Below are 12,281 nucleotides of genomic sequence, written 5' to 3'. Positions count from 1 at the left end.
TGAAGAAAACTAGTATATGTTTTTGGACATTTTTTTTTAATTGGATAAAATAACTTTTTGGAAGTGAAAAATTGTACATTATTTTTTAGTTTTCACATAAAAAAAAGGTACGATGAGTTTGTTTTTAACTGAAAAATTGGATAATTGAATATAATTGATTAAAGCTAGAATATGTGAGAATACCTTTGGGCATTGTTTTTTTTAATTGGAAAAATAAGTTTCTGGGAGTGAAAAATTGCACTTTATTTAGTTTTTACATAAAAAAAGGTACGATGAGAAAAACAGTTTTTGTGTTGTTTTTTTTTTCTTATTGAATAAACTAAATACTTGAATAAATTTAAGAAAACTAGAATATGTGAGAATACTTTCGGACATTTTTTCTTTTTTTAATTGGATAAAATAAGTTCCAGGGAGTGAAAAAAATGTACTTTATTGCTTAGTTTTTGCATAAAAAAAAATGAAAGGTACGATGAGAAAGATTGTTTTTGTATTTTTTTAATATTTTTTTTTTTGAAGAAATGCAAGGAAGGTCGAATATGTGAGAATACCTTCCGACATTGCTTTTATTTAAATTGGATCAATTAAGTTTCTGGGAGTGAAAAATTGTACTTTAATATTTAGTTTTTCCATAAAAACGCTACGATAAGAAATGTTATTTCTGTGTTTTTTTTAATTAAACAAATTGAATGTAATTGAATAAATTGAACAAATTTAAGGAAACTAGAATCTGTGAGAATACCTTTGGACATTTTTTTTTAATTCGATAAAATAAGTTTCTGAGAGTGACAAATTGCACTATCATTTAGTTTTTACATAAAAATGCTACGATGAGAAAGACTGTTTTTGTGATTTTTTTTCAAATTGAAGAAAACTAAAATATTTGAGAATACATTCGGACAATTTTTTTTTTTTTTTTATTGGATAAAATAAGTTTATGGGAGTGACAAATAGCACTCTATTAGTTAGTTTTTACTGAAGAAAAGCTACGATGAGAAAGACTGTTTTTGTGTTTTTTAAAATTGAATAACTGAATATATTAAATAAAATTGAAGAAAACTAGAATATGTGAGAATACCTTCGGACAATGTCTTTTTTTTTCTTTTTTTTTAACTGGATAAAATAAGTTCCCAAGAGTGACGAATTTCACTCTATTATTTAGCTACGGTTTTTATGCTTTTTTTAATTGAATAAATTAAATAATTGAATTTTAATATAAATAAAATGTAGAAAACTAGAATGTACGAGAATACCTTCAGACAGTGTTTTTTTAAGTTGGATGAGCTAAGTTTTTGTGAGTGACAAATTGTACTCTATTATTTAGTTTCTATATGAAAAAAAAAGGTATGATGGGAAGACTATTTTTGTGTTTTTTCAATTGAAAAAATTTAATAAAAAAACTCGAGATCCACTTTCAGTTTCACTTAGTGGGTGCGTTGGGGGGAGGGGGTATATTTTTATGGCTTAGTTTCTATATGTTTTATCAGGAGGGCTCTTTGGATCAGTCTCAATTCGTCCATTTCCTCTCCTTTTAGGTAAGATTTATGTACTGATTAAAATTGCCTTTCCTCTCTTTTCCTTTTGTTTCTCCCTCTTTTTTATATTTCTTTTTCTTTATTTACTTAAAAGATTTCTCTATATTTTCTTTCTTTTTTACGAACTGGATACTTAAAATTCAAAAATGAACATTCCTATCTCATTCGAGGCATTGTAGGAGCCTCCTAGTTGGAGTAGTAAATTGTTAGCTTTCTACAAAATTTTCTTTTTTTCTGGAGAAGAAAGGTCATGAAGGCTTTATGATGTAAGGGTAACTCTCTGAACGAAGGTTTGTTGGGATAATGATCTTAAAATATTAGAGAAAAAACTTATCCTTTTTTGATATTTTAACTGGAGTTATGGATTGCTGTTTCTTTTAATTCCATGTAATAATTGTTTCCTATTTGCATATTGAAAGTTAATTAGTTGTGTTTTCAAGTGAATTAAACTTTTGTAATATGGTGACAAGATAATGAGAATCTGCCCCCCCCCCTGGATTTGAACTCTAGCGGTACTATTTGTATACGTAAATGAAAAATTGTAGCCTCATTCCACCCTCTCCATTTTTTCCTGAAATTAATTTTGTAAATTTGGTCTTTTTATTTAATGGACACCTGGTCCACTTTCTGCCAGGTAAGAGTCGCTTTAGGCTTTTCCAAAATTCAGTTTTGGAGAATTTTAAGTTTTCTTTTCACTTTCTTTTATTGTTCGTTTTATTTTGCAAGTTTTGAATTTAATTCATTTAGCTATTTATTAGTATGTTATTTTATTTATTATTTAATTTACTTATTTTCTATTTAATCTAATTGTTAGGAAAATTGGTTTTGTTTACTTAACACCCCCCCCCCCCATGTCGAAATACCCACTAGAAAATATTCCAGTCGAGAATTTTAGAAGATTCGCATGCTCAAATGCAATAAACCTCCTAAACGACTCTTAACAAAGTTTTTGTTTCTGATATTCTTGGCAAATTAATAAAGTTGAATTACATTTTTTTTTTTTTTTTTTAGAATATTCTTATCTCAAACTCAAAGACATTCTAAAAGGCTCGCAAAAGTTATTCTTGGAGATTCTAGAAATTCTAGGTTTCTCTTTTTAGAGTTTCATTACCTTTTTTTTAGTTAACTTATACTAATGTTAATTTCATCTATTATTCATTCTCAATCTATTACTATTTATTCCTATTAACTATTTATGATTTCTAGAAAAGTCTATTTTGCCATTTATAGAATCATTTTAATTTCTTAGAATATGATTCCTGTTTGATTTTCTTCGCCTGTTATTTCTATTTCTGTACAGTTTTTCTTTTACTATACTCTTTCAATCATCATTGCATTAAATGGTGCGGCTAGAATTATCCTGAATCCACGCACTCCTAGCCAAAAAAAATGTAGCCAAGTAGATAATTTTGCTTAATCAGTATTGTTCATTGTATTCCATTTGCCACCGAGTGTCTTAAACCCTTCGCCGAATATTTAAACACCTAACGAAGATGGGATGTGTAACTATGTATATGACTAAGCAATTATAGCCTAAATTAACTAGTTGCTGTGCACTATACTTGCTCCATATTAATTAATTAATTAATCAATTTATTAATAATCATATTAATTAATTAATAAATTCAAACAAAAATTGAATTTTTATTTGGTGTATCAAAATTATGGCTATATGTAGGTAGAATTTGAAATTGTAAATTTAAGAACTAAAATTTAGAAAATAAACCTCGTTTTGTCACTTTTTGTCTAATGTTTTGTCACGTTTAGTCAGTACAGCCTCAAAAAGTATTTACTGTTTATGTTTGAGAAAGAAAATCTTACAGATTTTAGAAAACTTGCAGTTCAAATCTTGTAATCAAATAAGATTTACAGTCCCCCCTTTTTTTCCTTTTTATAGATTTTTTTTTAGCATGAAAGCACTTTTAGCTTAAGGTTTTTGCATTGTCCAATTATTTCTATCAGTATTAGCTTACAGGTATTTGTTTGGACGGCAAAAACAGAATGTTAGCTAACAAGAAATATTTCGCTTTACGTTCTTCAACAAGAATTCTATTTGTTAAAGATATTCTCTAATAATGTTAGCTAACAGTTCTCAGTGTGACAGCAGAAACACTATTGTTGGAAAAATTGTTAGCTAACAGTTTTTTGTTTGAACGGTGGAAAAACCCCTTTAATGTATCAAAAACATAAAGTATTTGGAATGCAAGGAAATTTATTAGTATTATTCTTGTTATGAAACAAATGACTATTTCTTTTTAAAAATAAAATGTGAGAATACCTTCGGACTTTTTTTTTTTTTTTTTTTTTTTTTTTTTTTTTTTTTTTTTTTTAATTGGATAGAACAAGTTTCTTATTTTTGAGGTTATTATTTAGCTTTTACATAAAAAGGTTACGATGAGAAAGACTGTTATTAAAGGTAAAAGTAAATAAAGTAACATAAAGTTAAAATAAATGAGTTTCATTCATATTAAAAATTAAATATATACTAGCTTGCAATATGAGCTAATAAGCAGAAAGTTAACGAATTCTTCTATGAAAAGTAATGTCTTCTACTATCTTGATCAGATATTTGCTCAATGTTTTTAGTGTTACATCTTCTAGGTATTTAATAACCTCTCCCTTAGGGCCTATACTATATTCGCATTAGTCCCTCCCCCAAGATTTAAAAAGCTATCGAAGATGACATATTTATATTTCTATATAATGGAACACTAATAAACCAGCAGATGGCAAGTTTTTGTGTTTATGCAAATGTTGCATTCTGAATAAAAGCGTATTTGTTTATTCTTATATATAAAAAATTATAGGATTTCTTGTCAAAAATACCATCTCACAATGCAATCAAGAATTAGCAAAATATATAATTTTCGTATAATACTAGTTTTATATTCATGAAAGTTATTGACAACGCTTCATTATCTTGAAACACCAGACCAAATAATACCATCTACATCATGGTAAGATGTCTTTACAGCGTTTTCTATGACACATTTTCTTTAGGTGTTTAATTCTCAACCCCCTAGGCCTAAAAATTATTTTGGCCATGTATTTGTGATTGTATTACATGCATTTCTGTACCAGAAATAGCTTAAGTACGTATATAGATCAGGGTTTTAATCATATACTTGATGTCTGTAATCACTTTTTTCCATTTTTATTTTATGTTTTAGTCCACTTAATCTAGTGTTTTCGAATAAATTTACTTAAAAAGAGTTACATACTTCCCAGTGGCGGTTCAGGCCTCTCTGGCACCCGGGCAAGCTGGTTATTGTTACCCCTCCTTTCTCCCACAGAATTTTCAGACCAATTTAAAACAATTTCATTTGTCAATTTTTTTCCATTTATTAATTGGTTGATAAATTATTTTTATTATTTTTTAATTTGTTATTTAACTTATTATTTTTATTTTGTTTTAATTATTTTTATTTTCTAATTTATTTCAATAATCAGCAAATTATTAATTATTTTCATTGATTAATTACGCCCTCTAATTTCCTTTAATAAACATAAAATTTCAAAAATTACACAATTGTTATAACCGCTTGATTATTTATGTGAAATTTCGGCCCCTAATATTTTTGCGTCCGGCATGAGTTGTTTCTTAGTTAATTTTCAGTTTGGGTATAAGCGAAGTACAACCCTAAAGTTTTATTGATTTGGTTTATACACCAGTTTTGTAACAGTACTTATTAGAATAAATTACCTTATGGAATCTTAGTCTTTTTGAAATCATGTTCTGTGGTCCTTTGACTCGCTGCATCGGGAGACTCTATGGAAACTACTAACCTTTTATGGGATCCCTGATAAGTTAATAGCCCTCATAATGGCTCTATACGAAGAATCTGAATGCTGTGTTAAAACAACAGAAGGAAGGACAAGATATTTTCGTGTCTTTTCCGGTGTTAAACAAGGCTGTGTCTTGTCACTTTTCCTGTTTGCGCTAGCCATTGACCATCTGCTCCGTAACACTGGCACCAGAAGCATACAATTAAACGTAGAACATCAAAATAATGATCTAGATCTTGCCGACGATATCACGCTTATTGAGTCCTGTAAACAAAGACTACAAGAATTTCTAGAAGACGTACGTGACAGAGGCCGACTTATGGGACTAAGAATCAACGCTGATAAAACAAAAAGTATGGCAGTAATCGATTCACCTTTACACCTGAGATGCGATAATCAGGACATTGAGCAGGTTCTAGAATTCAAATATCTTGGGAGCACAGTGTTAAATACAGGATCGACTTAAAAAGATACATCATGCCACGATGGGCAGGCCTCCGGCACATTCAACAGACTGAAACCGATATGGAGGTCGCAGAATTTCTCCCTCCGACTCAAGCTTCGTCTATTCAATAGCAACGTCATCCCCGTCCTGTTATATGCTTCCGAAACCTGGCATCTGAATAACACGCAAGAAAGGCGAATTCTAGCTTTCGAGAATACATGTCTCCGGAGAATACTAAACATCCATTTGTCACAAAAAATCTCTAATGAGAAGGTGAGACGGACGACCGGACAACCCATAGTGACAGATGTCATTAGGACACGTCGGTGGAAATACTTGGGACATGTGCTTCATATGGACGATTCCCAGATCCCGAAAGCGACGTTCCAGAGGCAACCAGAAGGAAGAAGAAGAAGAGGCAGACCGCGCAATACACTGCGGTGCACCTATCAGACGGACCTGCGAAACATAAATGCTTCCCTTCAACCGGCGTGGGAAGATGTCCTTGCTGCGGCGCACATAAGGGATGACTGGCGGTTTCTCGTTGATGCCCTGGGCGCCTCTGGAGGCACAGGAGGATCTAAGGTAAGGAAGGTGAGGTTCTGTGGTTACCTCTTTCTTGACTGAATGTTTTATTTTCCTTTTCCTGTTTTCTATTTTTTTTTTCTCCCTCTTCTTTATTCTTTTTTTTCTGTTTATTTTCTTTATTCCTTGTTTGGGATGGTGATTGGCTTCAGAAAACTGTTATAACTGGTACTGCTGGCGATTCTTGTAGCACTTAATCTATAAATAACCGAAATCAATGAGAATCATAAGAGGCAGAATTGTGTACCCGTAAATCATCGCATACTTTTCTAGAAAAGAGGGGTCTCTGTAAAATTCTCCGTTATTTCTTATAGTTCTCTTGGAATTCGCTGTTAATTGTTTAAGATAGTAAATATCGTTAAGCAAAAAAAATTTCATAGGCGAATTTTCTGGGGGAGGTAACCATTATTCCGTATATTGACGAAACCATTCTCATCTACCAGTTTTTATGGCACTTGGGGTATTAGCCAAGTGACATATAGCAATCGCAAATTCTGTCGGTCTGTCTGTCGGTCCCGGTTTTGCTACTTTAGGCAATTCCAGGTAAGCTAGGACGGTGAAATTTGGCAGTAGTATCAGGGACTGGACCAGATTAAATGAGAAATAGTCGTTTTCCCGATTTGACCATCTGTGGGAGGGAGTGGGGGGCCAGTTAATTTGGAAAAAATAGAAAAAATGAAGTATTTTAACTTACGAACATTTGATCAGATCTTAATGAAATTTGATGTTTGGAAGGATATCGTGCCTCAGAGCTCTTATTTTAAATCCTGACCGGATCTGGTAACATTGGGGGGGGGGGGGGGGGGGGTTGGGACGGGGAAACCTAAAATCTTGGAAAACACTTAAGAGTGGAGGGATCGGGATAAAACTTGGCAGGAAAAATAAGCAAAAGTCCTAGATACATGATTGACATAATTGGAAAGTATCCACTCTCTTTGGGGTAGTTGGGGGGGGGGAGGTTTATTTCTGAAAAATAAGGAAAAATGAGGTATTTTTAACTTGCGAATGGGTGATCGGATCTAAATGAAATTTTATATTTAGAAGGATGGTGTGTCTCAAAGCTCTTAATTTAAATCCCGACCGGATCTTGTGATATTGGGGTGAGTTTGGGGTGGGGAGCCTAAAATCGTGGAAAACGCTTAGAGTGGAGGGATTGGGATGAAACCTGGTGGGAAAAATAAGCAGAAGTCCTCGATACGTGATTGACATAATTGGAACGGATCCACTCTATTTGGGAGAATTGGGGGGGCTAATTCCGAAAAATTTCGGAATTAGATCTTCATGAAACTTCTTACTAAGAAGGACCTCGTACCTCAGATCTCTTATTCTAAATCTCAACCGGATCCAGTGTCATTGAGGGGGGGGGGGAAACATAAGAAAATATTAAAGCGGAGAGATCACGATAAAACTGGACGGGAAGAATAAAAACAAGTCTAAGATACGTGACTGACATAACTGGACCGGATCCGCCCTCTTTGGTGGAGTTGGGGGGGGGGGGGGGTAATTCGGGAAAATGAGGTATTTGTAACTTAGGAATGACAATAAACAACCAAGAGAGATAAAACTCTACAAAAAGAAAACTTCAAACGAGACGACGGCCAGTAGAAGTGAAAGACTAAAACAACGCGGATATTTCGCCTGTATCCAAACAAGGCGTCTTCAGCACAAGATAGAAAATTAAAAGAAAACTAATCTAAAAACAAATAAAAACCACCGCCAGTAATAATAAATAGAATTGTCGCTACTTATCCACGTAGGGAAAAGCAGCTATTTGAGTTACTTCAATGAGAATCAAAGAGCAACTGAGGAAAAATTATGAAAATTGAAACTTAGTTAATTATTTAGTTAACTTAGGAATGGATGATCAGATCTTAATTAAATTTGATATTTAGAAGGATCTTGTGCTTTAAAGCTCTTATTTTAGATTCAGACCAGATCCTGTGACATTGGGGGGAGTTAGGGGGGGACCAGAATTCTTGGAAAGTGTGAAAATTGGGGTATTTTTATCTTACGAATAGGTGATCGGATCTTAATGAAACTTGATATATAGAAGGATCTTCTGTCTAAGATGCTCCATTTTCAACTTGAATTGGATCCGGGGACATTGGGGGCTGGAGGAGGGAAACAGAAATCTTGGTAAACCGTTAGAGTGAATAGATCGGGATGAAACTTGATGGTAAGAATAAGCACAAGTTCTAGATACGCGATTGACATAATTGGAACGGATCCTTTCTCTTTGGAGGAGCTGGGGGTGTTAATCTGGAAAAATTAGAAAAATTGAGGTATTTTTAACTTAAGAACGGGTGACCGGATCTTAATGAAATTTGATATTTAGAAGGAATCCATGTCTCAGAGCTCTTATTTCAAATGCCGACCAGATCTATTTACATTGGGGTGAGTTGGAGGGGAAAATTGAAAATCTTGGAAAACACTTAGAGTGGAGGAATCGGGATGAAGCTTGGTGGACAGAATAAGCAAATGTTGTAGATACGTGATTGACGTAACCGTACTGGATTCGCCCCTTTGGAGAGTTGGGGGAGGGGTTCAGTGCTTTGGCAAGTTTGGTGCTTCTGGACGTGCTAGGACGATAAAAATTTTGTTAGAGCTCATACCATATGAGCTCTTGGCTCTTAGCTCTTCTGGCCTCGTCACAAGTGCCATATGAGCTCTTAGCTCTTGTTTAATCTGGAACATCCACGAAGATTTCTTGTTCAACTGAATCTCATATTTAGCTTTACTTTACTGTACAGAAGAAACAGCTCTCGCCTGCGGGCTTTTAATTAAAAAAAAACCTCAATGACATCTTGTTCAGCTGAATCTCATATTTAGCTCTACTTTACTGTGTATAGGAAACCACTATCGTTTGTGGGCTTTTAAAGACAAAACAACAACAAAGACATCTTGTTCAGCTAAATTTCATATTTAGCTCTATTTTACTGTATAGAAGAAATCACTCTCGTCTGGGCTTCTTAATCCAAAACAACCACAAAGACAGCTTGTTCAGCTGAATCTCATATTTAGTTCTCTTTACTGTATAGAAGAAACCACTCTCGTTTGCGGACTTTTTAATCAAAAACAACCACAAAGACATCTTGTTCAGCTGAATTTCATATTTAGCTCTACTTAACTATATAGAAGAAACCACTCTCGTCTGTGGGCTTCTTAATCCATAACAACCACAAAGACAGCTTGTTCAGCAGAATCTCATATTTAGCTCTTATTTTATTGTATAGAAGAAATCGCTCTCGTCTATGGGCTTTTTCATCTAAAACACCCACAAAGACATCTTGTTCAGCTGAATGCCATATTTAGCTCTATTTTAATGTATATAGGAAAGCACTCTCGTTTGTGGGTTTTTTAATCCAAAACAACCCGAAAGATATCTTGTTCAGCTGAATCCCATATTTAACTTTATTTTACTATATAGAAGAAACCACTCTCGCCTTTGGGCTTTTTAATCCAAAACAACCTCAAAGACATCTTGTTCAGCTGAATTTCATATTTAGGTCTACTTTACTGTATATAGGAAACCACTCTCGTTTGTGGCCTTTTTAATCCAAAACAACCACAAAGACATCTTGTTCAGCTGAATCCCATATTTAGCTTTATTTTACTATATAGAAGAAACCACTCTCGCCTTTGGGCTTTTTAATCCAAAACAACCTCAAAGACATCTTGTTCAGCTGAATATCATATTTAGCTCTACTTTACTGTATATAGGAAACCACTCTCGTTTGTGGCCTTTTTAATCCAAAACAACCACAAAGACATCTTGTTCAGCTGAATCCCATATTTAACTTTATTTTACTATATAGAAGAAACCACTCTCGTTTGTGGGCTTTTTAATCCAAAACAACCACAAAGACATCTTGTTCAGCTGAATCCCATATTTAGCTCTATTTTACTATATAGAAGAAACCACTCTCGTCTGTGGGCTTTTTAATCCAAAACAACCACAAAGACATCTTGTTCAGCTGAATTTCATATTTAGCTCTACTTTACTGTATATAGGAAACCACTCTCGTTTGTGGCCTTTTTAATCCAAAAGAACCACAATGACATCTTGTTCGGCTGAATCTCATAATTAGCTCTACTGTACTGTATAGAAGAAACCACTCTCGACTGTGGGCTTTTTAATCCAAAACAACCACAAAGACATCTTGTTCAGCTGAATCCCATATTTAGCTCTATTTTACTATATAGAAGAAACCACTCTCGTCTGTGGGCTTTTTAATCCAAAACAACCACAAAGACATCTTGTTCAGCTGAATCTCACATTTAGCTCTATTTTACTATATAGAAAAAACCACTCTCGTCTGTGGGCTTTTTAATCCAAAACAACCACAAAGACATCTTAATCAGCTGAATCTCATAATCAGCTCTACTTTACTGTATAGAAGAAACCACTCTCGTTTGTGGGCTTTTTAATCCAAAACAACCATAAAGGCATCTTGTTCAGCTGAATCATATATTTAGCACTATTTTACTATATATAAGAAACTAGACTCGTCTGTGGGCTTTTTAATCCAAAACGACAACAAAGACTTCTTTTTAAACTGAATCTCATATTTAGCTATACTTTACTGTATAGAAGAAACCGCTCTCTTTTGCGGCCTTTTTAGTCTGAAACAACTACAGAGACATCTTGTTCAACTGAATCTCTTATTTAGCTCTACTTTACTGTATTGAAGAAACCACTCTCGCCTGCGGGCTTTTTAATTCAAAACAACCACAAAAACTTCTTTTTCAACTGAATCCCATATTTAGCTCTACTTTACTGTATAGAAGAAACCGCTCTCGCCTGCGGGCTTTTCAATTCAAAACAAACACAAAGACTTCTTTTTCAACTGAATCCCATATTTAGCTCTCTTTATTGTATAGAAGAAACCGCTCTCGTTTGCGGGCTTTTCAATTCAAAACAAACACAAAGACTTCTTGTTCAACTGAATCCCATATTTAGCTCTCTTTACTGTATAGAAGAAACCACTCTCGCCTTCGGGCTTTTCAATTAAAAACAACCACAAAGACTTCTTGTTCAACTGAATCCCATATTTAACTCTGCTTTACTGTATAGAAGAAACCGCTCTCGCCTGCGGGCTTCCAAGCGTTCTTCCCAACCCATAATATCGCTTTAGGCAAGAGACTACACGATAATTCATCTGTAATGTCTGTCGAGCTAAATGCCATAATCTTGGCACTAGATTTCCGTATGGTTAATGAATATATGAATGTTAATATTAAAAATATTATAATATATTCTGACTCTTTGTCAAGCCTTGAGCTGCTTTCTTCAGTTTCTCAATATGACATGGATATTGACACATTTCTTTGTCTTAGGATTATTAATATTTTTGCTTCAAAAGGTATTTTAACTCATATCCAGTATATTCCAAGCCGCTTGGGTATAATAGGTAACCACAAGGCAGATGAAATAGCAAAAAATGCTTTAAATATTAACCAGCCAAGTGGGAGACCAATCCCCATAAGAGACATTTACCGCTGGAGACTTACACAGGTACTAATAAATAATAAGAATCCAACCCTATCACCTTTCCCCAGTAAGCACCTTTCCAAGATTTATCATAGAATTCGGTCAGGGCTAAATTTTCAGGCATTTTCATATCAGATCCTAAATTTAAGTGGTGAAGTTCCCTCGTCCCCCCTTTGAAGGTAAGGCAATCTTAAAAATGAAACAATAGATCATTGCCTACTTGAATGTAATATGCTGACGTCTGCACAGTATACCCTGCAATGTAAAATGTTAGAATGCTTCAAACACCATAAAACTCCACCAACAGCCAAGAGTCTCGTTGACCATACTTGCACACAGAGCACAGAGCTCAATATATGTTCTCTTATAATTTAACTGCTAGTATCAAAAGATGTACTACAAGAAATCTGAGCAGATACAAATTATATAAGACAAACCAGCT

The sequence above is a fragment of the Artemia franciscana genome, chromosome 18 (assembly GCF_032884065.1).
Source record: "Artemia franciscana chromosome 18, ASM3288406v1, whole genome shotgun sequence".
Lineage (NCBI taxonomy): Eukaryota > Metazoa > Arthropoda > Branchiopoda > Anostraca > Artemiidae > Artemia > Artemia franciscana.
The sequence above is the reverse complement of the archived record's forward strand: the minus strand, read 5'-3'. Positions refer to the sequence as shown.